Genomic DNA, 26666 nt, shown 5'->3' with positions numbered 1-26666 from the left:
CTGTGCACTCTTTACTACACTGGACTAGTTTTTTGCCTGGTTGGAAAATCACAGTAATTTTTTTGGATATTACAACCATACATGGGTCATGTTTGTTTGATGGTATTTTGCCTGCTATGCACCTCCCTTCTATGTATTGGTCTGGTGCTTCTGCCGGACCTTAATGATGTTTTTGACCTCCTTTGAGATTCTCGCATTGATTTTCTTAATTTGTCATTGGTTGTTTCAGCTTCAGCCCAATTTTGTAGAGTTCTTATAATCCCCAGTTTATGTTCAGAGGTTGGTGGGAATGAAACTACAAATACTGAATAGTGTGGATGGGTTTTCTGTATACTCCAATATTTTCCCGCAAGAAAAAAAATTCTTGCTTTCTTTCACATCTTACCTTGTGAGCTTGCTGTCCTTACACGTTTGAGTTCAGTGAATGTATCTTCTTTTTATCTTCTTGCAGCATAGTGACACTTGGGTCCTTTGATAATGATGTAACAGCTTTCCTCTCCTGCAAAGTTTTGTTGGAAGGAAGGGTTTAGCGTTAGCTGGGCAACTGATACTTTTAGGCGGGCATTTTTAGTCTCATCCACTGGTTTGATTATATTGTGGATGAGAATTACAATGAACAAATGTGTTTTGCTTTGGTGAAAAATTTGTGAAACTGCTGAAAAATTCACAAAATGGTGAAACATTAGCAAAATAATGCTACTGCATGACTTGTAACATGTACTTTTTTCTTGATTGCAACTTATTTGCTACAACTGCAACTTATTTAATGCACCAAGACTTATTAGACGCAACAGCAACTTTTTTGACATGGCCATGACTTTTTTTTACTTGCTATGCCAATTTGTCACGCCGAAATTTTGTAGCAGATTTTGTTGTAAAAATATTTGCCATTAGTGAAATTGGAAATCTTGCAGCAAATCCATGCTTGTAGAAAAAATTTGCTCATCACTTAATAGGAGATTTTATGGCTGTGAAAATCCGCCACTAAAACATGGTGCCACAATAAAATTGAATCCCTTAGTAAAGACTTTCTTCTCTGTCTCATTGACTTCCCTGTCTGACAAGTTCTTTACCCACAAATCCTTCATGTTGGGGTGTCCTGTTATAATCTTTAATTTTAGTATTTGTTTTTGGTAAATAGGTGAGAATTAATGATTTTTGTTAACTGTGGGAGGATCCCCTAAAAGCAAATGAAATATTGAAAGGCAAATCTTGCTAAGGGCTGCTCTGCTCTAATATTATCTTTGATACATGTAATTTTCTGCTTTTTATAAACAGTGTTAACTTCACTTTTACACATCCTGTTACCGTCAGATATTACCATAAAATAAGATTGCATGTTCTCCTTACTGGAAATTCCTATAAAAAGTGATTGTTTCAAATGTGGCTTAAATACAATTACGTTTTCAATTTCAGATCTTTTAAAGAGCACTGGCAGGTCTGTAGCTGCAGGACACAACTTACTGGAAAATACTGTGAGGATATAATTGACTTCTGCAGGCTGTTCAGTTTCATCTGTCTACATGAAGGATTGTTTCTCAAAATAATTAGAAGATTTGTTGTAAAAAATCTAATATATGATAAACTAATTCACTGATTTCAAACATAAAAGATAGGACTAGCCAGCGATTCTGAAATAAGTGTATTAAACTGGCTAAAGAAAGCTTTGTATTTTATTATTTATTTTTTTTCTTAAATTATCAATAAATACAGTAAGTATCTTACTAATGGGAAATGTTTATCTGTTGCTACAAATCTGACCATTCATTATCTAGTATATGCACTTAAAACACTTTAAGCTATTATAATGAACAGTGCTAATGGTCATTTAATTTTCTCCGATGTTGTACTGTTTTGCTTTGTAACAAGTATTGCCTTTGAAATTAACTGGGGGAATTCATAAATAGAAACAAATTGCTTAAATAAGGGCAAAAACTTGCATTTTTTCATGTTATAGTCTCCATAGTTATAGTCTTCATTAGATAGAGTATTAAAGTGAACATTTTAATTGAGCATAGCACATTTTTAAAGACCCGCTTGAAGGTCTGGGGATAAACTTAATAACGTTTCCCTGGAAGATGCTTTATTACGTAAAGTCTAAGCTAATGCAAACTATAAAATGTGAAATATTTAAGGAGCTTCAGGTTCCCAAGCCCTACATTACATATGTGCAACTTTTATTGAAAGGTTAATTTTATTGATTTTGTAGACAATATAAAATAAAAAGGGGACACTTGAAAAAAGAAAAAGAAATACATATATACAAAGAATATAACAATACAATTTATTGCATATTTGATGGTAGTGGTCATTACATAATAATGCATAAAAGTAGTAGTGCAGTAGTAGTAGTAGTACTCTAGTTGCACTGGTTAATAACTAGTGGTTCACTACCTGGCTGTTCTTCCAGCAAAGGGGACCAGATGTTATTAAAGTTAGCTGCACTGACCCTGGCTTCATATATCAACTTTACTTTGTATACCAAACTATTTACCAACCTATTGAGGAACTGGAGGGTATTGGTGCCTATTAATTTTAATAGTGAATAACAGTTTGGCATAAATCAAAACAGTTTTGATTCATATTTTATAAGAGGGAATGTCGCTCGTCAAAAAAAATTGTCGCCCGCGACTATTCTTTTGTCGCCCGTGGCTATTTTTTTGTCACCACAAATTTTAGATGCACAGCAAATTTTTCTGCAGCAAATTTTTTCATCCGTTTTGCGAAACAATCCTCCAATGGCGAAACATGGAAATTTGCTGCGAATCCATGCCTGGCGAAACATTTCGCCCATCACTAATAAAAACTGTTCTGCCACTTCTGTTGGCTCTTATCAAATGGAACAGGGAGAAATTAAATTAGTAATATTTAGAGCTGTGAGACCAGTTATCTCCTTGGGTTCCAAAGAGTTTCCTATATTTCCCATATTTGATCATCAGAAGGACACATTTCACTAACTGAATGCTAATCACTGTTAATTTTGAGAAAGTGTTTTGAAAAATAAAAGAATTTGTGATTTATTAAGCAAAAAAAACCCAAACAAACAAAATTAAGCCATCTAAAAGATGTCATGGAGAATTCAATAGGAGCTGTAACAATTCAATAGGCAAATTGTAACAATCTTTATTTTATTTTTGGTGGTACATCTTTTGGGTTTTTTGTTTGTAAGGGCATGACAATTCTTTCTTTTTCATGTACTTTTCATTTTCATTCCCCATTTCTATATTCTGATCTTTTAATAAATAACTAGCCATTCAGAGTGGAAATTCGTTTTTTTGTGGTTTTTATCTTTAAAAAGGCTGCTTTAGTTCCTTTAATATGTTGTATTGTAGCCTGTATTGCATTTATTTATTTATTTAGCACAATTGTTTGCAGTGCTTTACAGTGTGGGCATAAAAACAGGGGTATAGTTATATTAAGTCATACAGATAAATCCGTGCTTAAGAGCTTAGAGCTTTCAATACACAACTGTGAGGAGGCAGGTTACAATCTATTAGGAAAATGAAACAGAAACAAAGGGAAGTATTGGTGCATAGGCTGCAGAGAAAGGTTAGCAAAGTGCTTCAGCTAGAAGGGGTTTTTTAAGGAGCTTAGAGAAAAGTGTAAGTGTGGGAACTTTTCTGATTCAAGAGGCGGGGCATAATCAATGAAAAAGGTTTCATGATGTCATATGCAGCTTTTTTGGTGATGTGTATGGTCAATATATTGTACTGAGCTAAGTGCAAGGACTGGGAGGGATTGGATGGAGTGATAGGAGCTGATACAGTGGAGGAAATAATTATTTGACCCCTCACTGATTTTGTAAGTTTGTCCAATGACAAAGAAATGAAAAGTCTCAGAACAGTATCATTTCAATGGTAGGTTTATTTTAACAGTGGCAGATAGCACATCAAAAGGAAAATCGAAAAAATAACTTTAAATAAAAGATAGCAACTGATTTGCATTTCATTGAGTGAAATAAGTTTTTGAACCCCTACCAACCATTAAGAGTTCTGGCTCCCACAGAGTGGTTAGACACTTCTACTCAATTAGTCAACCTCATTAAGGACACCTGTCTTAACTAGTCACCTGTATAAAAGACACCTGTCCACAGAATCAATCAATCAAGCAGACTCCAAACTCTCCAACATGGGAAAGACCAAAGAGCTGTCCAAGGATGTCAGAGACAAAATTGTAGACCTGCACAAGGCTGGAATGGGCTACAAAACCATTAGCAAGAAGCTGGGAGAGAAGGTGACAACTGTTGGTGCGATTGTTCGAAAATGGAAGGAGCACAAAATGACCATCAATCGACCTCGCTCTGGGGCTCCACGCAAGATCTCACCTCGTGGGGTGTCAATGATTCTGAGAAAGGTGAAAAAGCATCCTAGAACTACACGGGAGGAGTTAGTTAATGACCTCAAATTAGCAGGGACCACAGTCACCAAGAAAACCATTAGAAACACATTACACCGCAATGGATTAAAATCCTGCAGGGCTCGCAAGGTCCCCCTTCTCAAGAAGGCACATGTGCAGGCCCGTCTGAAGTTTGCCAATGAACACCTGAATGATTCTGTGAGTGACTGGGAGAAGGTGCTGTGGTCTGATGAGACCAAAATAGAGCTCTTTGGCATTAACTCAACTCGCTGTGTTTGGAGGAAGAAAAATGCTGCCTATGACCCCCAAAACACCGTCCCCACCGTCAAGCATGGGGGTGGAAACATTTTGCTTTGGGGGTGTTTTTCTGCTAAGGGCACGGGACAACTTATTCGCATTAACGGGAAAATGGACGGAGCCATGTATCGTTAAATCCTGAACGACAACCTCCTTCCCTCTGCCAGGAAACTGAAAATGGGTCGTGGATGGGTGTTCCAGCACGACAATGACCCAAAACATACAGCAAAGGCAACAAAGGAGTGGCTCAAGAAGAAGCACATTAAGGTCATAGAGTGGCCTAGTCAGTCTCTGGACCTTAATCCAATAGAAAACCTATGGAGGGAGCTCAAGCTCAGAGTTGCACAGAGACAGCCTCGAAACCTTAGGGATTTAGAGATGATCTGCAAAGAGGAGTGGGACCAACATTCCTCCTAAAATGTGCGCAAACTTGGTCATCAATTACAAGAAACGTTTGACCTCTGTGCTTGCAAACAAGGGTTTTTCCACTAAGTATTAAGTCTTTTTTTTGTTAGAGGGTTCAAAAACTTATTTCACTCAATGAAATGCAAATCAGTTGCTATCTTTTATTTAAAGTTATTTTTTCGATTTTCCTTTTGATGTGCTATCTGCCACTGTTAAAATAAACCTACCATTGAAATGATACTGTTCTGAGACTTTTCATTTCTTTGTCATTGGACAAACTTACAAAATCAGTGAGGGGTCAAATAATTATTTCCTCCACTGTATATGGAGAGGAGCAGAAGAATGAAGTTCTAGAAAGGACAGTTTAAACATGTAGTATTTAATGAGCCACATGACTGGAAGCTAGGAGACAGATTTTAGTAGTGGGATGGTGGGGAGTTTTAGATGCGGGTGAGATCATATGGGCAGCAGCAGTGAGGACTGACTGCAGTGAGTGGAAATGTGATTCAGTAATATGTTACAGTAGTCTATCCTGGAGGGTATGAGAGTATGTTGTTTTATTTATTATGCTGCTTTTTCACCATTTAATTGCATATTTACTATAATGTCTTAACTTGTTTTAGCCAATAATAAAATGCCTTTATCTCTGCTGTAAATGGAATTGATTTTTATGGACCTTACATGGTGTAAATTGAGCTACTCTATCCTTTGCTTTCCTGCAATATATACATTTTAAGATGTTCCGACATTCTTCTTACTTTTGCTGGTGAAATTTAACACAGCTTTTCCAATATCTCTATTTTAGAGTCCCAAAGAATTGCTCTTATTATTACAAGTCAAAACTATTCTGCAGTGGCTTAAGTCTACAGTTTATAGTTTTTTGGGAAATCATTGCTGCTTTTTTAGAACTGGATCTTCTTAAACTATTCGGCTGTCTGAAACAACATATTTTGCATGTTAAACAAAAAAATATTATTTTACTTATAAATGGAACCCAATCTATTAATTAAATAATATATAGTGATCATTCACCCGTAGTGCTTATATGCTTTGTTGCTATGGTCTCTTGGACTGCTAAGCTCAGGTAGGACAAGAACAATCAGAAAAGGAGCTTCTGCAATCTAATTTTGACCTAATGCTTTCAATTAGGGATGAGCGAATCTGTTCCGTTTCGCCGAAAAATTCGCGAATCTTTCAAAAGATCCGCGAAACGGCGAAAATGTTGTGCGACAAAAAAAATTGTCGCCCGCGACTATTCTTTTGTCGCCTGCGGCTATTATTTTGTCGCGCAGCTATTCTTTCGTCGCCCGTGGCTATTATTTTGTTGCGCGGCTATTGTTTCGTCGCCCGCGGCTATTATTTTGTTGCGCGGCTATTGTTTCGTCGCCCGTGGCTATTATTTAGTCGTGCGGCTATTGTTTTGTCGCCCGCGGCTATTATTTTGTCGCGCAGCTATTGTTTCGTCGCCCGCGGCTATTATTTTGTTGCGCAGTTATTGTTTCGTCGCCTGCGGCTATTCTTTTGACGCCCGCGACTATTCTTTTTTGACGCCGGCGATTTTTTTCATCCGTTTCGTGAAACAATCCGCCAATGGCAAAACGCGGAAATTCGCCGCGAATCCATGCCTGCCGAAACATTTCGCCCATCACTACTTTCAATTGTATTACTGGCAGATCATTATGTAACATCATGTCAGTGTTAGATTGGGAAAGGGTGAAACCTCAAACGGTGGGAAAATTAGGAAAAAAAGAGAAGGTAAAACATACTCTAGCTAGAAACCAACAATTCAAGTGAATCAATACTGCTGACAGCAGATCTATTTTGTTAGGATAAAAGAAAAGTTATTAAAACCCAGTGCTGGACTGGCCCACCAGGATACCAGGAAAATGGGGTGGGCCCAGGTGTCAGTGGGCCCTCCTGTTTCTAACCATCAGGCCTTATTTATAGTCATTCCCTATTTCTGAATGGAAACAAAGAGGAAAAATAGATGGAAGCATAGATGCTAGCATGTCATTAAAAATTACAGGAGAAAGATGTTCAGTAAGAAAAGGAGTAAAAATATTTTGGAGAGTGGGCCCCGATGTTCCAGTCCAACACTGTTAAAACCTAAAAGCAGATGATTGTTAAAGTAAATGGAAAATATATTGAATTGACATCTACACACCTCCCCTTTTCTGCTAGGTGTAAAGTATGAGCAATGCTCCCCACCCTGTGCTTACTGTAGCTGTTCAGAAACTTGTGAGTAAGTGCACATCAGTCATTCTTGTGCTTCACATAACAAAGGTGCCTAACTACGCAAGGTAAAAATCATTTTGGCAAATCATGATTTAATTTTTACTTGGCATTTAAACTTTTCTCATATTCAACTTAGTAGGCACAGTAGTGGAAATACAGATGCATTTAGATGGTCATTATTTTATTCCTCTATTTTTGCTCACCCTGACTGACCCACAGTCTGTCCTTGGTCCTTTGCTTTTGATTTATTTAGAAATGACTAGTGATGGGTGAAATAATTTGGCAGGCATGGATTTGGGGCAAATTTCTGTGTTTCGCCATTAGCAGATTATTTTATGAAACAAGCAACAAAATTCACTTTGGGATGAAAAATTGTCATCTGCGGCCCCCCAATTTTTTTTTTTGACGCTCAACATTTTCGTTGTTTCGCAAATTTTTGCCTTTTTCAGCGAACCAAAACGGGAAAGATTTGCACATCTCTATAAATGACCACTAGGTTGGCATTGTAAATACTGTCTCTGTTTTTGCTAATGATACTAAATACAAAATGATACTAAATACAAAAAACTGTAGGTTCCATGCAAGATGTTCCCACTTTGAGAGAGATGACAAAATTGTGTTATTGTGTAAATTATAAATATAGGTCTTTAGCATTTCTTTGAGTTTGTTATGTATAGAGATGAATAGTGGTGACATTTTTCACCAGTTATAGATTCGCATCAAATTTTCACATTTCACTATTGCCAGATTGTTTTGAAAAACAGGTGCAAAAATTTGGTGCTGAAAACTTTGTGTCAATATGTGACAATTTTTCGACGCACTCGGCAATTTGTTTTATGTGTGCAACAAGTTTTTGATGCACATCATTTTCGCGTGTTTTGCAAATCTTTTCAAAGTTTTGAGACTTTTCTGGTGAAGCAAAATGGGACAGATTCACTCATCACTGGAGATGAGTGATTCCCCACCTTCTGGTAGAAAAGCTAATGTTATAGGATTATCCTACCAACCAAAGCAGAAATGCTTTCTTGTTTAAAAGGATTTGTCTTTTCTTGTGTCTATTGAAATTCTTATAATTTCTTAAACTCTCCCTTTCCCATAATACACACCCTTATGGGATGCCTTTAGTAAATATATTCTGGCAATTTAATAAAACCACAGTGCTTCAGACTAGAAGTTTTGTGATCACATTTCTTTTTATAATGCCCATGTGCTGCATAACTTGCTGATGTTCTATAAATAAATACCAAATTATAAATAAACCATGATCTGTATTCTCTCATTACTTGGAAAGAACATAAATGCAAGCAGAGTAACTACTGGAATAACATTTTAAATAAGAGGATTCCTTGAAATGTGAAATTAGTGTTGTTATTTGCAAACATGTCAGAAATAACCAAGGAAGTATTAGACAGGCTCATTAAATATTGGGACTTTATTTTGCAGATACATGAAATTTAGCAGGGTAAAAATAACAATGATCGTATTAATTCTGTTCTTGCTGAGGTGTTTTCTAGCAAAGCATTTATTGAATTAATTGCTTCATTTTCTGTTTCAAAAACATTAGTTTTAATTAGAAGGCGGAAATTGCTTTAGTACATGAATTTCATTTACTTAGTGCGACATAATGTATTTGCCTTTAAGCATTTACAGTATAGATGCTTTTAGCAAAAAGTAACTTAAAGGGGAATGGAAACTTTTAAATAAATTAGTTTGATATTGACAGTCATATTTCATTAAGACTTTAGAATTCGCAATTCACTTCATTTTACATTTTTTATCATTCTGGAATTTTTTCTTGTGCAGCGGTCAGGCTTGAAATTTTCACTGCAATCTGGTTGCTAGGGCTAATTAAAGTGAATAAAAATGGGAATACTGATAAAACTGTCGAACGTGTCGAACACGTAAAAAAATTGATGCACGTCAAAAAAATGGCATGTGCGGCAATTTTTTGCCGTGGGCGACAATTTTTTGGTGCACGGCAAATTTTTATGTGCCAAATTTTGTCCTGCAACATTATTTTGCATGCAACATTTTTGCCGTTTCGTGGATTTTCCGCCATTTCGTGAATCTTTTTAAAGAAATCACTAATATGTGTAAGAGGGTGAAAGGAAATTAAATTGTCCTTTTACTTTAGGGATCATGCAGGAACGGATAGGGATTGCTCTGTAACAGAATGCACAGTAGGAAAGCTGGAAATCCCTGCTGGGGATTACCCCACAAATTAGGGATCTAGCAGCTTCCTTATGAGTACCCTACAAATTAGGGATGGTGTAAGCAAGACATAGTAGTTTAGGCACCTGGCTTCAACCAAAGAACTTGACTGGTATTCAAGGGCCCACCTCTACAAGACTGGCAAGGCTGATATTAGAGAGAGGCCCTCTGAAAATGGCACTGTATGCAAAGAAAAGCACGAAAAAAAACCCCAAAGGGGAGAGAATGTACAGTATGTGAAAAGCTGAAGCCTATCTAAATTGCTGTGTTCCTGAAATGTACTCTAGAACAGTGTTTTTCAACCTTTTTTGGGCAAAGGCACACTTGTTTCATGAAAAAAATCACGAGGCACACCACCATTAGAAAATGTTAAAAAATTTAACTCTGTGCCTATATTGACTATATATAAAGTAATTAGAGATGTAGCGAACCTCACAAAAAAAGTTCGCGAACCCGTTCGCGAACTTCTGCCAAAAAGTGCGAACTTTTGCGAACTTTGCGAACCCCATAGACTTCAATGGGAAGGCGAACTTTAAAACCTAGCAAAGCCATTTCTGGCCAGAAAACTGATTTTAAAGTTGTTTAAAGGGTGCCACGACCTGGACAGTGGCATGCAGGAGGGGGATCAAGGGCAAAAATTTCTCTGAAAAATACTTTGTTGACACAGCGTTGCGTTTTGTGCTGTAAAGGGCAGAAATCACACTACATTTCTAAACTTGTGTAATAAACTGCTTTAAAACGTCTGGCATCTACATGCCAATCAAGTTGTGTAAAGGTTACAGCCGGTTCACACGCAAAGACAAAACGCCGCAGTAGTGGATACGGAATATATTATTGCTGGTGGAAAAACGTCGCTCAGGTGATTTTATTGCAATGCAATGTCACTACTATGTGTAACGTGTTTGGTGCACTACTATGAATAACAGCAAACAGCACTGGACACATTAAAGAACAGTAAGTTAAATTAAAAAAAAAAAAAAATTAATAATAATAAAACAAAAGTGATCTCTGGTTGGTGCTGGGGGTGAACTACTAGGAGCAGCACACTAGTCCCCAACACAGCTAGACTAATAGCACTGGGCTCTATAAATTACAGTAGCAAAGTAAAAAAACACAAATAAAAAAAAATGATGTGAATGTGCGGTTGGTGCTTAGTGCACTACTATGAGCAGCACACCTGTCTCCAACACACACAAAAACGGAGCTGCAGTACACAATGAAAAGAAGACTAGAGTAACAGTAATCAGAAAATAAAAGCAGTCCTTACAAGGACTATTGGGTTACAGCAGATGAGATCAGCACAGGACAGCTGCCCACAGCAGCTACATACAGAGCAGTAGAAAGTAGATCACTAGTCAGCAAAGCTACCCAAACTGTCCCTCAAACCCCTGCACAGCTCTCTCCCTATGCTAACTCATCAAGCACACACAGGCAGAATGTAAAATGGCTGCTGGGCTTCGGTTTATATATGGAAGGGAGTGGTCCAGGGGTGGTCCAGGAGGGAGAGCTGCCTGATTGGCTGCCATGTATCTGCTGGCTCTGGGGTGAGAGGTCAAAATTTGTCTCCAGCTAAGGCGAAACCAACATTGCGAACTTCGCTAAAAGTTCGCGAACTTGCGAACTTGCGAACACCCGATTTTCGTGCGAATTAGTTCTCCGGCGAACAGTTCGCTACATCTCTAAAAGTAATTCTCTTGAATAGGAATCAAATAAACACTAATAAAGTATTTTATAATTACTTTATTATATTATATATATATATATATATATATATATACACACAAAAATGTTATATTATATATATATTATTATTAATTGTTTTTTTACATGTCAGGCTGTCTTGGGGTGCGGCATCCAGGGGTGTCCCGGGATTGTCCTCCGGTGGGGAGTAGGGCGGCTGTGCATGGGCCTGGCCCCTGGTGGATCTGGTCTGTCGGGGCAGGGCCTGGGCAGTTGCTCCCCCCGGTCGGGTTGTGCCAGGGCAGGATAGTGCTGCCTCTCCTCTCTGGTTGCTCCGCCCTCCTGGATCCGATGCCGGATGACGTCACAGGCAGTGACGATTTCCGGGCATCAGGGAGCCAGGAAGTGGAAGGTGTCCCAGAGGGGACCGGGGGAGTGTTGTCTGCACCTACGGCACACCAGGCAACATCTCGCGGCACGGTTGAAAAACGCTGCTCTAGAACATAAAGGGGTTTATTTTCTAATGGGGAGGAAGGGTGCAAAGTTAAAAAAAGAATAGAGCAAGCCATAATGCTTTTTTTTTACACTTTGCAAGCAGCCCTGCTGTTAGCACCTCTGGCCAAAGGGTGCGCAAAAATCTACATTCTACCCATGAATTCAGAACTACCTGTGCTCAGCAGTGTTTTTGTAATGGGCAGGCACATAGGCTTACCCCATCCCCCCAATTGTGCAAGAATGATGCACAATATAGGGTGCAGGATCCCAAAGGACTGGGCTTCTTATGCATGATGATGTGCACCTCATTCTAGATTTTTTTTATCTGGTGTAAGAGTGCAGCAAGAATTATGATTTTGGCCCCCTTAAAGGGGCTGTTCACCTTTTAAAGGAAAACTAAACCCTAAAGATTAATATGGCTTGAAATGCCATATTTTATATTCTGAAGTTATTGCACCAGCTAAAAGGCAAAACGGTTCAGCATCTCCTTAGTTTTACTGATCCAGGCCATCAAAGTTGTCGCAGGAGCTCTCTATCACATTTTTGTATTAAATCATCTTTAAGCAAAGTAAATTTTTTTTTTTCTACTGTAAAGGCAAGCTTGGGTAATGACTTATCTGTTAAATGCATGTAAGAACAGGTTGTATATCTTCTAGAAATTATGGTTAAACAGACTGATCCCACTGTTGGCTTGTCTAAGTTTGCATAAGCTTAAGCAAAAGTGAAAAAGGGCAGAATCACCCTGATGCTATTTATCTAGGAATTATATGAGAATGTGAAATAATTGTGGGGCTATCATTTTAAGCACTCTAGATCTTAGGGCCAGATTTATTCAAATTCAAACAGGGGAATTCTGAGAAATTCCCAGCAGTCTGAATTTCATTATACACTGTATATAAAATATATTAACACTATCCTGGCTATCAGGAAAATGTTGTTGTGCACAAAATATGGCCTGCCTTAAACACATGAAAACAGCCTCCTAACCAGGGCCTGCAGCAGAATCACACACTTCATTTAGCTTCTCATTCATGCCTGATATAATATCCCTGGGAGGGTGTTATGGCTTATGCACCTTAGGCACATAATTGACTATAAGGGTAATAAGATAAACAGGGATGAAATTATATTTATTTCTTGCATTAAAGATCTATTTTCAATTCTGTCAAGACCTGTCCATTATTTACATATTTATACCTTTGTTAGCAGATGCCCAGTGTGGCTCGATTTATGAATTCTCCACTAATGCTGAAAATCATCAATAACTTAATTCCTACAGAGTAGGATATTTGCTATTCATTTTGAAATGTTATAATCTATCAGTACCAACTGTTCATATTCAGATTCCTGGTACAAAGATTGATGATTAAATTATGTATTATCAAAGCAGATCAATCTCCCTCTAATTTACCAGCCAGTCAGGATTACACAATTGTGTGTGTTTTACTCCATATAGATTTTTACCCAAAAACTGTTTTTATTCATAACTATGAATAAATGTATTAACATCAACCAGATAACAGTTCCTGTTCTAAATGACTCGGTTAATACATATAACGTAATATATATATATATAAAATATACAACGTGTACAATGTCCAATAAATACACTTGCCAATATACGTAATAAAAATAAAAGGCACAACATTTGCCAAAGTGCTGTAACTTTCTAACCAATAAGATAGTCTCTAAAATGCTACTTGCTGATTGGCTTCTATTGGTAACTAGACTTGTAGTAAACTTCTGTTGTTGATTATCGGGTTTATGTAATATGAGGAGCAAAGTCTGCTACAGTTCTTAGCACCTATAGCAACCAATCAGAAGGTAGCATTCCTTAGTCACCTGTTTAAAAACAAGCATCTGTTTGGTTGCTATTGGTTGCAGCATCTGGCCAAACTTAGTGCCTTTTATAGCATATGGGTGTAAACCTGTATCTAATTTTCTGTACCTTCTGTTACATTGCCCACTAAAATTACTGCAAACTCTGTATAATACCACAGTATTTATTAAGGCAAGGTGTAGGGCAAAGTGCTGTGTACACTGCAACTGTGTGCATGTTTCTTTGCAAATCTGGCGCAATTTCCAGTGTTCACTGCGCATCATTTCCAGTGTTCGTAGTGCAAATTGTTTATGCTCAGTGAAAATGATTTTAGCATCCTATTCTTTTAGTGCAACTGCACTGCAGCAACTGATGGGAATAGGGAAAAGTGAATCTGTCCCCTTTTGCTTTACTGAAGAATTATCCATATTTTGAAAACATTTGTGAAACAGGAAAAAATTTGCAAAACACAACTTTTTCTGACATGCAGCTTTTATAGCGCAACCCGCCTATTTTGACATAACGCAGCTTTTTTTTACGTGACCACAAATCTCAGCTGTGAAATTTTTCATACGTTTTGCAAAAAAAAAATTGCCAATGGCGAAATGCGAAATTTCTCTTCAAATCCATGCCTGGCGAAAACATTTGCTCATCACTAGATGGAAACTCTAGAGCTACTGTACCTGATTTAGAACAAAAAGCAGTAGCATTAATGAAAGTGATGTTATGCTCAACTCGTTTCTGGGAAAAAAAGGCACCCCTCCCCCCCACTTCCTTTGCACCAGGATTGGCAAATCAGGTTTAAATTACAGATTTTGGAAACGATTGTTGCATTTTAGGAAATAAAAATGTGGTCAACACATGGGAGTGGCAGTACGAGAATGAGTGAGAAAATGATAGTATTGCAACATGTTTTATCTCTATGGCCTGCCTAACTACAGACTGTTTTTTTTATTTATAAAGATAGCATAAACTCTTAATCATGAAAGAACTGCCTGTATTTGTGTTGATTCAACATCTCTTGGCCTCTGAGATACTGCTGTTAGGAAGGCAACACTAGCTGAAGAAGTCCGATCAAAGGCATAAGGGATGAAACAATATTTTTCAGTCATTCCTTTGCTAAATGTGTTTCACAATTCCTGGCCGGCAATATTGACCTTTGATTTTACATAAAGGTTACTCCAAATAATATAAATGAATGAAATCATACAATTCAAATATTTGAAATGATGAGTTTCCCATTTGGATACCTAAAATATCTAAAATAATATGAGCATGCATACATATTTACACATTCTATATCCTGAAAACATTTGATTATTACTGTGTGCTGGAAAAGTCTGTTCTAAAAGAAAAAGCAAGAGAACAGATTTCATATTGCCGGGCCTTTGTGCTGTGTCTTTAGAAGATATAAAACAATGAGATGACAAGGTCTCACTTTTATCATACAACAAAAAGAGCAGATTAATATCAAAAGAAGAAAGAATAAAAGGAAAGGTTCTTTTCAGATGTGACGCTAACAGTTGTCATCTGTTTATCACAGATTATTTGGAACTTTCATCTGAAAAACTATTGAAATAGTTCTTAGCAAATGTATATATCTCAGATGCAAAGTAGTCAAAGGAGCATATATAATTGTGTAAATATATGTTAAATACAAAAGATACCAAACAGAACATTAGTCAGGTTATTTTAATCTGCAAACCCCTAAATAGCTGCTATTAACACTAAATAATGATTTTCCACAGGCAGCCTATAAGAACTTTTTTTGCATATTTGAAAGACTTTCACATGTAGCTCAACTGTCCTTCAAAGTCTCAGCATGTAGAGGGTTGTCAGTTACAGTTAGTCACTTGGGGGTATATTTATCATGCTGTGTAAAAAGTGGAGTAAAACATCACCGGTGATGTTGCTCATAGCAGCCAATCAGATGCTTTGATTTGATTTTCTAACTGTTGAAATCTAATTGCTGATTGGTTGCTGTAGGTAACATCACCAGTAATGCTTTTCTCCACTTTTTACACAGCATGATAAATATACCCCTTGGTGAACACAAGCAGGTGCACCTCCTGGAATCAGTGTATTATTCATAGGGCAGAACTTATGCTACCTTATAAAATTAGCTCTACAACATATACAACATATTCTAACAGGCATTCTATAGCTCGTAAGAACTCTTGTAATATATTTGAGTTAAAAATTCTCACATAGTTCCTCTATTGTTTAAATATCCAGCAATTAGATTAGATTGTTGTATCCATATTGGCACTTGAAGGCTTTTGCCTAAGGCGTCAGCTTTAACGGGGTGGCCCTCGGGTGCCTATATGGTGAAAAAAATAAGTTAAAAAAAGAACAAAAAGGAATTCTTCCCACTACTCGCTTACTATATCCGACAGTGGAAAAGGGGGGGGGGGGGTACATGGAGGGCCATGAAGTGATAGACATAATGCACGTGCATGGTAGGAAGTGAAATATTGTGCATTGTATTACATCACTTCCTACCATACGCATGCAACATCACTACACATGCCTGGGGTGGTAAGGTTTTGTGCCTCGAGTGGCACCGGACCAAAATTATGCTTAAATCACTTGGTATGTACAAGTATGCGTGCTCCTGCAGCCACCCCAAAGCAACTGCTTTACCCAACAGAATGTACAAGTTCATATATAGGTAGGCACTTTTTCTGGCAGAATGGAATATACAGCAGCTGGCAATGAGCATCACTGTAATGGCTATGTCCTACAGATTGGAATATATAATGCAGCTGGTTCTGTGCACCCCTATTCCTGGCAGAATTTAAGGTATAGGGGCTCATTAACATCTGCATGTGCAGTTGTGGCCCCTGCAATTTCCCCACAGTCAGTTGCATATAAAATGGCTTTAATTAAATGGAATTGTGTCAAAATGCTCTCCTTTAAATTCCATTTAGTTGTGCTCAGTGCTCCTACCTTCCATTCTAAATCAAGCTCTATTGTGCCTATTGACAGAGGGGAAACCTGGAGTTACTGCCACTTCCAGGCCAGACAGTAGCTCCAGGGTTTTCTCAGTGCTCTAGATCAATCGCTGCAGTTCAGTTAGGGAACACATGTAACTTGCACGACAAACACTGGATATGACAACATCAAACACCGGAAATGATGTCAGGCAGACTTTGAAAATATTTGCCGCAACTGTGCCAGATTTGTCAGGAAGCGCTTGCACAATTGCATTATTTTAGCCAATCAGATTTAATTAAGTTAAGCGCAGCCCAATTGCATCAAGTGCATTGCAACTTTACAGCTGCAATGATGCCAGAATTCTGTACAATGCAATTGGAGCTCATTCTAGAAAGCTCTGGAAAACATTGCTTTTGTTTTGCTATTTTTTCATTGTCTGTTCATTGCACATCCTCCTTAAACTATTTTTGTGTAACTGAGGTACAGACTAGGACAGTGTTTGATCTATTGTACTACATTTCACACATTTGTGGTGTTTCTAGCTCTCTTTTTCCAAGAGACTTGGCAAGAAAAGGTGAATGAAAAGACTCACATTTAGAGGTCATTTTTTTGTTCTAGGATACAGCACAAAACACATTTTTTGTTTGAGATCGCAGCTTATATACTCAGATCCCATCAATTATATTTGAAAAGTCTAGGGAATTGTTTCTGTCTCCAAGATGTAGAGAGAAAATGATACATTTTAATTTTCTATTGGAAGCAGAATTGCTATAAAAACATGATTCTAGTGAATACTAGAATCATACAGTAAAATCCTTACTCCCCAGTCATAATTTACTTGCTGCTCATTAGAATGTATCAAATCTCCACCTACTTGGTATTCTGAAGGCACATTTTGATCACAATTTTGATTATCATTCCTCACTATCTATACTGCATAGGGACTACTTTTCTTATGATACAGTACATGGGGTATTTTGACTACAGCTCTTCTGAGCGGCAGCCAAAAAAAAAATTGCCTGCCTGCATTATGGCCATGGTGGCTGTGACAGGTGGTTTCTCTACTCCAAAACTATAGTTTTTGAGCACAGATGACCAGAATGTGTCAAATACAGAGCATTTACTTTGTTCTACTATGGAAAGCAGTGACAGATGATGTCTTGCCTTTTGATTGATGTTGTTTTCATTGCTAAATCTGCCCTTAAGTGAAAAAAGGGGGAAAAAATGGAACTTCACAAAATCTTCGTTTCTGCGGGCAACTAATCTCCCTGCAATGCCATCCCAGCGACAAATCTTTGTTGCCGCAGGCGACCAATCTCTCTGCAATGCTTTTCCACCGGCAAGAATGTCGAAGAATTTTTGGTGCAATGACATACGCGCTGCTAAGATTTGCTGAAGTCGCCCAAAGATTCCTCTCAAGGCAACTTCGGGCGACTTTGGCAAATTGCATCAATGCAAATGCCATCCCACAGACAATTTACATCCTTGCCGGTGGGATAGCATTGCGGGGAGATTAGTTGCCTGCGGCAATGAAAATTTGTTGCGGGACGATTAATCTCCCTGTCTGCAACTGCCCATAGAGGACCATACCAGAACAACTGTAATTTTGGCATATATTACAAAAAAACCTTGTTATCTCACACCAATAATGATGAGTGAATCTCTTGCGAAACTGACGGGAAAACAGCAAAACGGCAAAAATTTGTGAAATGCGGGTGTCGCGCATGACTTTTCTTGACGCACCTATTTTGACATGACTATGCCTATTTTGATGCTGCCGTGCCCATTTTGACGCGACCACACCTATTTTGATGCGCCTGTAACTTTTTTTCTACTTTTCTGAAATTTTTTCGCAATGAATTTTCACAAAAGTTTCACAAAACGATTAATCAATAGCAAAATGTGGAGATTTCCTGCAAATCCATGCCTGCTGAAAAAAATTGCTCATCACTACACTCCAGTGCAGCCATCACTACATATTAGGTAGTCAAGCCTATGTGGTATTCAAACCAAGCAAATGAATACCACATAGAACATAGACCCCAAAGTTATCATGGTCTCACCATAACACTGCTCTAGTTAATAAGTAAATGCTACCTGCTAATTGATTGGTATGGGTTAATGGACAAGGGACACATACATTTAAGACCAGTTATTACATTACCTCCACCTTGCAATGTATTATGGCTAAAGGAAAGGTGATTTTTTTTCCCAGCAACTATACTAGTTAACAAAACATCACATAGAGGGTCTATAGGCCACTTCCCAATGGCATCAATGAAACGTGCCAAAGGTAAGTGTGAGCATATAAATATGTAAATATGTTGATGGACATGCCTTGGTAGCAAATGTCCAAGAAGGGTAATTTAAGGCACCTACCATTGGTATTAATATGAAATGATCTGCAGCAGCTTGCAAGTGTATTAATTACATGTCACAATTTGTGGGGCTAGTATACGTTATTAATAGTAACAATAAAGGAAAGTTGAGTAGCCTGAAGCTGCAAACAAAGCTTTAGTTGGTTAAGAACATGTTTCAATACCACTTTAGAAAAGAAATACTAATGTATTTTTTATATCAGTGTTGTTCCCTTTAAAATTAGATTCCAACCAACATTTATATAACTCAGTCCCCTACAACCATATAAAATTTTGTCATAATGATGCTTTTATGAATCATTCCTTATTTCTTCTTCTTTTGCATTTTTATAAATATGTCACAGTTATAATTTCCTTATTTAATTTCCTCTTTTTCCTGGTCTATTATATGCACTCTGATTTCCCAACTGAACTATTTCTGTAGTAAATAATATTTCTAACTCTTGTAATGTCCAATTCAATTTTCTTTTCCCTTTAAGTTAATCCATCTGGGTGCATTTCAAATTTCAATAAATCAACCATTTAACTAGGCAAAAAATCAGGTTGAAGAAAAAAGATGGTTTGTGGGTGAGCTAGATGACTTTCATATACTATAACATTTATAAAGTTATTAAACATAGACTTTAATTTTAATATTCATTATAAATGAAACCATTAGCTGAGTAAAAAAATATAAATGCTTTCACAAGAACTTATACATACACATACCATGCCACTCTATGTATTTCAGCTGGCAAAGACGAGCCAGAAACTGCTGCTACTGCATTCAAATTATTTTGAATGACAAATGCATGACAGTGCCCATAATAGCACTTTTCAACCCAAAAATGCTCTAGTAAACAGAGGATACACCCGTTATACCACAGCCCTAACTGTCATGTATCTAAATAACATTTACAAAGGCAGTTGCCATGGTAAGTCTTGCTAGTGTGTCATCTATAAAATAAATCAATCAGCATGTTGAGGTTTCAGAGCAACACGAGGCAACTAACAGTGATTCAGTGGTCAAATCATGACCTTGCACGTGAATTGGTCATAAAAACTGCAATGTTTTTAATGTATCAAGGAAACCAGTCTTTAAAATTATTATAACATAAGCCAAGTAGTGATGAGTGAATTTGTCCTGTTTTGAGTCTCAGAAAAAATCGCAAATCTTTGAGAGGCCGTAAATGATGCACATCAACAAAATTGTGCACGCAGCGAAATAATGACACGTGTAAAATAAATGATTCGCACAACAAAAAAATGACGCGTGCAACATTTTTTTTGGCACGTACTTTTTTTTGTTGCACAGCAAATTTTTCCGCAGCCTGTTTCGTGAAAATATCCACCAATGGGGAAATGCGGAAATTCTGCGAGTCCACGTCTGGCGAAAATTTGAAACCTTTTTAGTATCACTGACTGGGATAGACAGACACTTTGGCAGCATAGTTAATAAACTCCCTCAAATATTGACAGTGAAATTAATTTACACCTCTGTAACTCAACAGAAATTGTAGGTTGTGAACAATACCAAAACATTTGGCAAGGTTGCCAATTAAAACCAACTTTTATCCAAGGCCAACAAAGACTCATAACATGAAATAATGAACATAATACATGGGCTCCAGAGCAATAGATTGAAGCGCAATGAGTTGTCCTTTATCCTCTGCGTTTACATTTGGAGAAGCCCCAACAATTAAATATGATGGTGTTCCATAATGATATAGTAATTTTAATAACAGCAATTGTTCTCCACGGTTGTACAATAGTCACTATGAGTCCATTAAACAGAAATGGATGAACACTATTCGAACATGTTTAAATTTAAATATATGCCGTGTTTTAATTTTTTTTAATGTTTAAACTCATGAATTCTACTAGGGCTTCCAAAACTTGAATGTTCTATATTTATTAAGCATAAAAAACTGAAAAATTCAGATGTAAAGCTTTGGCATCTAAAAGCTTGTGAGTTTACATAGAAGAACATTTAGTTAAAGTTTTTCAAATTTTGTAGACCCACAAATTTTTTTTACAGTTTCACAAAGCAAAATGGGACAGATTCGCTCATCCCTATTTATGGGTAATCCTAGAATACAGTAAATTGCCTCCTTTTTCATCTGTAAAAGTAATGGAGGCTTATTTTTCTGGTCCAATATAATATCCCGCAGTTTTGCATTTGTATGGTAGCATTACAAGATGAGACTAATGCCAAAGATGGCTCCATGGTTTCAAAATACAGGTATGCGATCCATTATCCAGAAAGTTCTGAATTATAGAAATATCATCTCCTATAGACTCCATTTTAATCAAATTATCCAAAATTTTAAAACATATTTCTTAAGACATTATCCAGAAAGCTCCAAATTACAGGCCATCTCCCATAGACTCCATTTATAAGCAAATAATTTTAATTTCTAAAAATAATTTTCTTTTTCTCAGTACATTGTTCTTGATCCTAACAAAGATCTAATTAATCCTTACTGGTGGCAAAACAATCCTGTTGGGTTTATTGAATGTTTATTTTTTTTTGTAGACTAAGGGGCACATTTACTAATCCTCGAATCCGAATCCCGAATGGGAAAAAATCGGATTGGAAACGAAAATTTAGCAATTTTTTCATCGCCGTCGCGATTTTTCATATTTTGCGCAACTTTTTCGTCGCCGTTACAACTTTATCATATTTTGTGCGATTTTTTTGTCGCCGTAGCAATTTTTCCGTATTGAGCAATTGTAAAATTGAAAACCAATCCGATTTTTTCTTGACGCCAACGAAAAAGTTGCAGAAAATACACGATAAAGTCGTAACGGCGCCGAAAAAGTCTAGTAAAATATGGAAAAATCGCGACAGCGACGAAAAAGTCGCAAAAATACCGATCATTACGAAAAAAACGCATTCGGACGCTTTTGGATGTTCGTGGATTAGTAAATTTGCCCCTAAGTATGGAAAACCAAAATACAGAAAGAAAAACCCCAGACCCCAAGCATTCTTATTACAGGCCCCATACCTGTAACTTATATTGATTGTTAGTAGTGATGAGCGAATCTGTCCCATTTTGCTTTGGCGGAAAATTAGTGAAACTATGGAACAATTTGTGAAATTACAGAAAAATCGCAAAATGCGTGTGCCGGGCCTATTTTGATTCCCCTGTGCTTATTTTGACGCAACCTTGTCTTTTTTGATGCGCCCGCAAAGTTTTGCAGCAAAATTTTGTGAAACAATTTGGGGAAATTCCCTATGAATCTGTGCCTGGGGGAAAAAATTTGCTCATCACTAATTGTTAGGTGTTTTTGTTATTCTGTCCACTCCCTCTGTTACCCCTAGTGATGAGCAAAACTTTTAACCAGGGTTCTCCTCAAAAAAACATCCATAGTTTCCAATAGGCAAAAAATAAGTCACAAAGAATGGAAAAAGTTGCAGAGAAAAAATGCCCATTGACTCCAATGTGTATCATGAATTTTTGCCATTTCACAATTTTTTTGCCAAAACGGGTAAACGGGGATTTGTTCATAACTAGTTACCATTAAAATACTGATGTGATATGCACATGAACTTGATCAAATTGGTTAACCTGTAGCGCTTGAGTTTAATAGAAAAAAAAAAAATTAAGAAATTAATTGTAAAAAATATTGTGGTTTCCTAATGGATGATTATTCTCTTAATTCCGGTCAGTCAGCTCTCAGTAATTTTGAAATACTGTTGTACATTGAAAGCATCTTCCTCCATCATCATTGCTGGTCTACAATAATGCACTGCATTTAGGGTCAGTGGTGCTGCCATCATAAGGTGAGTTGAGAAACTAATATCACAAAAAAAATCCACCAGCTAACCCGTGCCTCACCAGACCGGCGCACAGCCTAGAGGTTTGGCACCCCCACCAGAACATAGAAGGACGTTGACTGGAACAATGATTATAACACAAGAGGGGCATAATCCCTGCATGTTTATTGAAAGTGTAGCAAGATTTCAAGGGTGTGCCCCATTGTCAGGCATATTGAGAAACTTCAGCTCCCCTGCAAAAAGCTGTGCTGAAATTCTGATTCTGTGCCGAAAGCTTGGCCCCCTCCAATGCAAAAAACCTAAGCACAGAGGGGGTGCAATGCCCTCAAGGTAGCACTAGGAGCCAGAATACCCCTGAGGGGCACAGAACACTAAAGACTAAAAACAAGACACAATATAGGTATGGGACCTGTTATCCAAAATGCTCAGGGTCTTTGGTATAAGCGATCTTTCTGTAATTTGGATCTCCATATCTTAAGTCTAATAAAAAATTAAGCATTAAATAACCCATTGTTTTGCCTCCAATAGGGATTGATTATATCTTAGTTGGGATCAGATACATGGTACTGTATAACTGAAGTTTAATTTTTTTGGTTAAAATAGGGTCTATGGTAGATGGCCTTTCTGTAGTTTTGAGCTTTCTGGATAATGGGTTTCTGGATAACGGATCCTATACCTGTATGCTAAAATCACCATATTGGTACATTAACTAGTAAGCCACCTTCTGTTACCTCCTTGAAAGATATGGAACTAAAATTATACTTTTAAATTCTCTGCAGCTTTAAATTATTAGAGTCCTATCTAAGACCCAAACTGATATATGATATGTGTACTTTCTTACTTTATTATATCAGTATCACAGCACAAAGCAAGCAGGTGATATATTGCCTGAAATTACCATTGTAGTAAAAAGTAATAGGCATGTAATATGTATGCTATGCTGCTTTAAATAAAGTATCTAGACAGTGGAGCGATAAACAACTGTTTACATCAATTTTTTCATGATATAAAATGGGAATTGCTGCAATGCCTTTTACAAATAAGATATTATGTAAATTTCAGACTGTATTTCACCATTCTGAAAAGAGGAGCCTTTTTACAGTTACTTTCACTATTGCTAAACATGCCGCCAGCAGCTTATTGAACTTAAAGTTCAAATAGGGATTTTAAAATGACTGGTATAATGAAATTGGTGTGGCATTCAATACAGCCTGCAGCAGTACATTGCAATGTTTCTGCATTTTATACATTTGATGTTGAAACAAAAAAAGCCTTATTTGCCCCAAATAACTATCTGAGTAGATTATGTATTGAACTAGCAAAACAGCATACTTGTAAAAATGAATATAAATCAATAGTCTCAAAGGCTATTCCATCTGCCCGTGTATGTCACAGCATATCATGAGCTGCTTCTATAACCTTGCTTCTCATGAGAATATCATGTTGGGTAAGAGTGGAAACTGAACTGTATTTAAGCAAAAGATATAAGACTGAAGAGACTTTTATCGATGTTTTAAAAATGAAAAATGCCAGACACTATCATTAATAAGTATACACAGATAAATGTGAACATCTAAAAATCATGGCCTTGAATAAACAATCTTTTCTTGCTCTGGGATAAAAATGAACAAGATATAAAATGTTGCAAACAATTATTTCAAAGTGCAGATTAAGAGCTGCAACAATAAAAAGTAATTAATCATTCCAGTATAGAGCAGCCATTTTTAATATACTCGCAGGACCCTTTCTATGACTTTGGTTATGAAATATGCTGCACTACCCGGATTCAGGATTTAAGAATGTTAGTCATGTTTCTGATCATCATGTACCTTGCAGAAAACAGAATAGATAAGAATGTTGTAATATTTGTCGATGATTTTCTTTAATAAGTGCTCAAGTGTTACATTCTCCCTCAAGTCTTAGAATCAAGTGAGCAATTGAGCTGGGTCAGTCAAGGTTACAATCTCCTACAATAAAACTTTGCAGGCCTGTAATATATAGATATTTAGATATATAGACAGACAGATATATAAATCAACAGAAAGATGATTAGTTCTTTCTCCTACTAGACTTTTATCTGTTACACAAATGATCTGACACATTTCACATATACAATTTTTTTGCCAGGCATGGGTTTGCATCGAAATTCCTTGTATTCCTTGGTAAAGTTTCTTTTTTCTGCATTTCAATAAATTCTCTGTGTCAGTATCTTGAGGGTCGAAGCCTCCGTGCTTTCAGTGCTAACTGATAGGTCATGGGCTAAAGAACCACTAGTTATTCACTTCTTTAATGCATTGAAGAGAGTGTGTCCTTTGGTGAAACCTCCTTGGGATCTTCCCCTAGTTCTGAAGATGTTAACAGCAGCTCCATTTGAGCCTCTCAGTAGTTCCTCAGACTGGCACATCACTTTGAAGGTTTTATTCCTGGTGGCAATTACCTTGGCCTGCAGAGTGGATGAAATCCATTCTCTTTTAGCATAGTAGCCTGAGACTAATATATTCCCAGACAAACTTATTATGAGGCTGGCTTTTGAGTTTATGTTGAAGGTGATGTCATGGTTTCATCAAGATTTAGAGATTACTTTGCCATCATTTTGTCAAAATCCTAAAACCGAACAGGAACATGAGTAGCAGAGATAGTGTCCCACTATCTGGATCTCACAAGACCTTGATGGAAAACGCAGAGATTGTTTATCATTCCTAGAGTTCTGAGGAGAGGTTTGGCTCCTTCAAAGGCGACCATCAGTCACTGGATTATTTGCTGCATTGTGCTATCTTATCATAAGTGCCCAGAAACTTAAAGGCTCATTCCACCAGAGCATTGGCTCTGCCAGTCCCTCCCTTCTTTTTAGCTAGTTCTCATGTTGGTGATTGCTGCCAAGGGTCGCATGGAAAATAGAGAAATGAATTCTACTTAATCTAATTTATGTTTCCAAGTCACCTTCCATGGCTGCATTCACCAACCTCCTGGCTAGAATATGTAGATGAAGGGGGCAGGCATTGTAGTATAATTGTGTTAACCCTTTCCTGTCCAGTGACCTGTGAGATGGGAAATACTGATATTGGTGAATGCTGCCATGGAAGGTGACTTGGAAACAGAATTACAGAAAGTAGAATAAATTCCTCCTCCTAAAAAAAAAAAAGTATAAGAATTGTGCACACCAGTATAAAAAATGGAAATACTTGATAAAATAAAGGTTTTTCCATGCTGTTCTATGTGGCTCTGAGAGTCTGCACCCAGTCTTTTAAATAAACACAGTTTTGTGTGCCAACCCAGTACAGTACATATGGAATGGTTTATTTCAATGCAACAGTATTATTATTTATTTTATAGAATTTTAACTACAGGAAAGGAAGGGAATGAATGATTTTGGAAATTTGGAAGGATAAAAAATTTGGATAAAGTAAATTAAAAATTCATGGATCATTCCATGTGAATACTCTAAAATTAGATGGAGAAATAAAGGCACTGATTGTATCTGCATTAAGGTAATGCAGACTTAATTGCTGTCTGTGTTTATTAAAACTAGCAGTGTTCTTAATATTATGTGGCTATGTTTGCAGCATCAGGTAGGTTTCTAATGTTTAAAAAACAGAGGTATCCATTTACCAGAGCTTGAAAGAACGATAATAATTTCTGCCAAAAAAAGTCACCAGAGCTGGGTTACTAAACCGGAATTACCTTTTCTTTTTTAGATTTTCAGGACCCAGTGATGCTTTTGCTTATTATCGCAGGTGCAAGATGTTTTGTATGGTATACTAACACCAAAATGATCTTATCAACGCCAAAGTGCCACCGAAGTGGAATCAATTCCTTGTGTTTCACCCCTAATACACACTAGCAGTTCCTTTGCACTAGATAATTATATTATTAAAATATTCAATAAAAACTGCCAAAGCTTTGTTTAATCTAATTCTTATTATTGTCACAAAGCAGTTTAATATACGAGACCCCGGCCTTTTCTGGGACTTTTGAAAGAGTAGTCACAAACAACCAGTCTGCTTTGTTATAACTCTGCAAAAGCTGTGTCTGAATAAGCTGTGTCTTGCAGCCTCCTATTGTTCTTCCTTTAGCGAATATGAATTCAAACCAA

At 37.1% G+C, this 26666-nt stretch overlaps 1 long non-coding RNA gene across 1 annotated transcript in view; it reads left to right on the top strand.

Moving 5' to 3' along the window:
- Positions 1–1724, top strand: part of LOC108647684 — a 126917-nt gene extending 125193 nt beyond the window's left edge. Inside the window, exon 4 of the long non-coding RNA XR_001924631.2 lies at positions 1417–1724. This is a non-coding gene — a long non-coding RNA (uncharacterized LOC108647684). The remainder of the gene's footprint in view (positions 1–1416) is intronic.
- The last annotated feature ends 24942 nt before the right edge of the window (positions 1725–26666 follow it).

This window comes from Xenopus tropicalis, chromosome 5 (assembly GCF_000004195.4).
Source record: "Xenopus tropicalis strain Nigerian chromosome 5, UCB_Xtro_10.0, whole genome shotgun sequence".
Classification (NCBI taxonomy): domain Eukaryota; kingdom Metazoa; phylum Chordata; class Amphibia; order Anura; family Pipidae; genus Xenopus; species Xenopus tropicalis.
The sequence above is the reverse complement of the archived record's forward strand: the minus strand, read 5'-3'. Positions and strand labels throughout refer to the sequence as shown.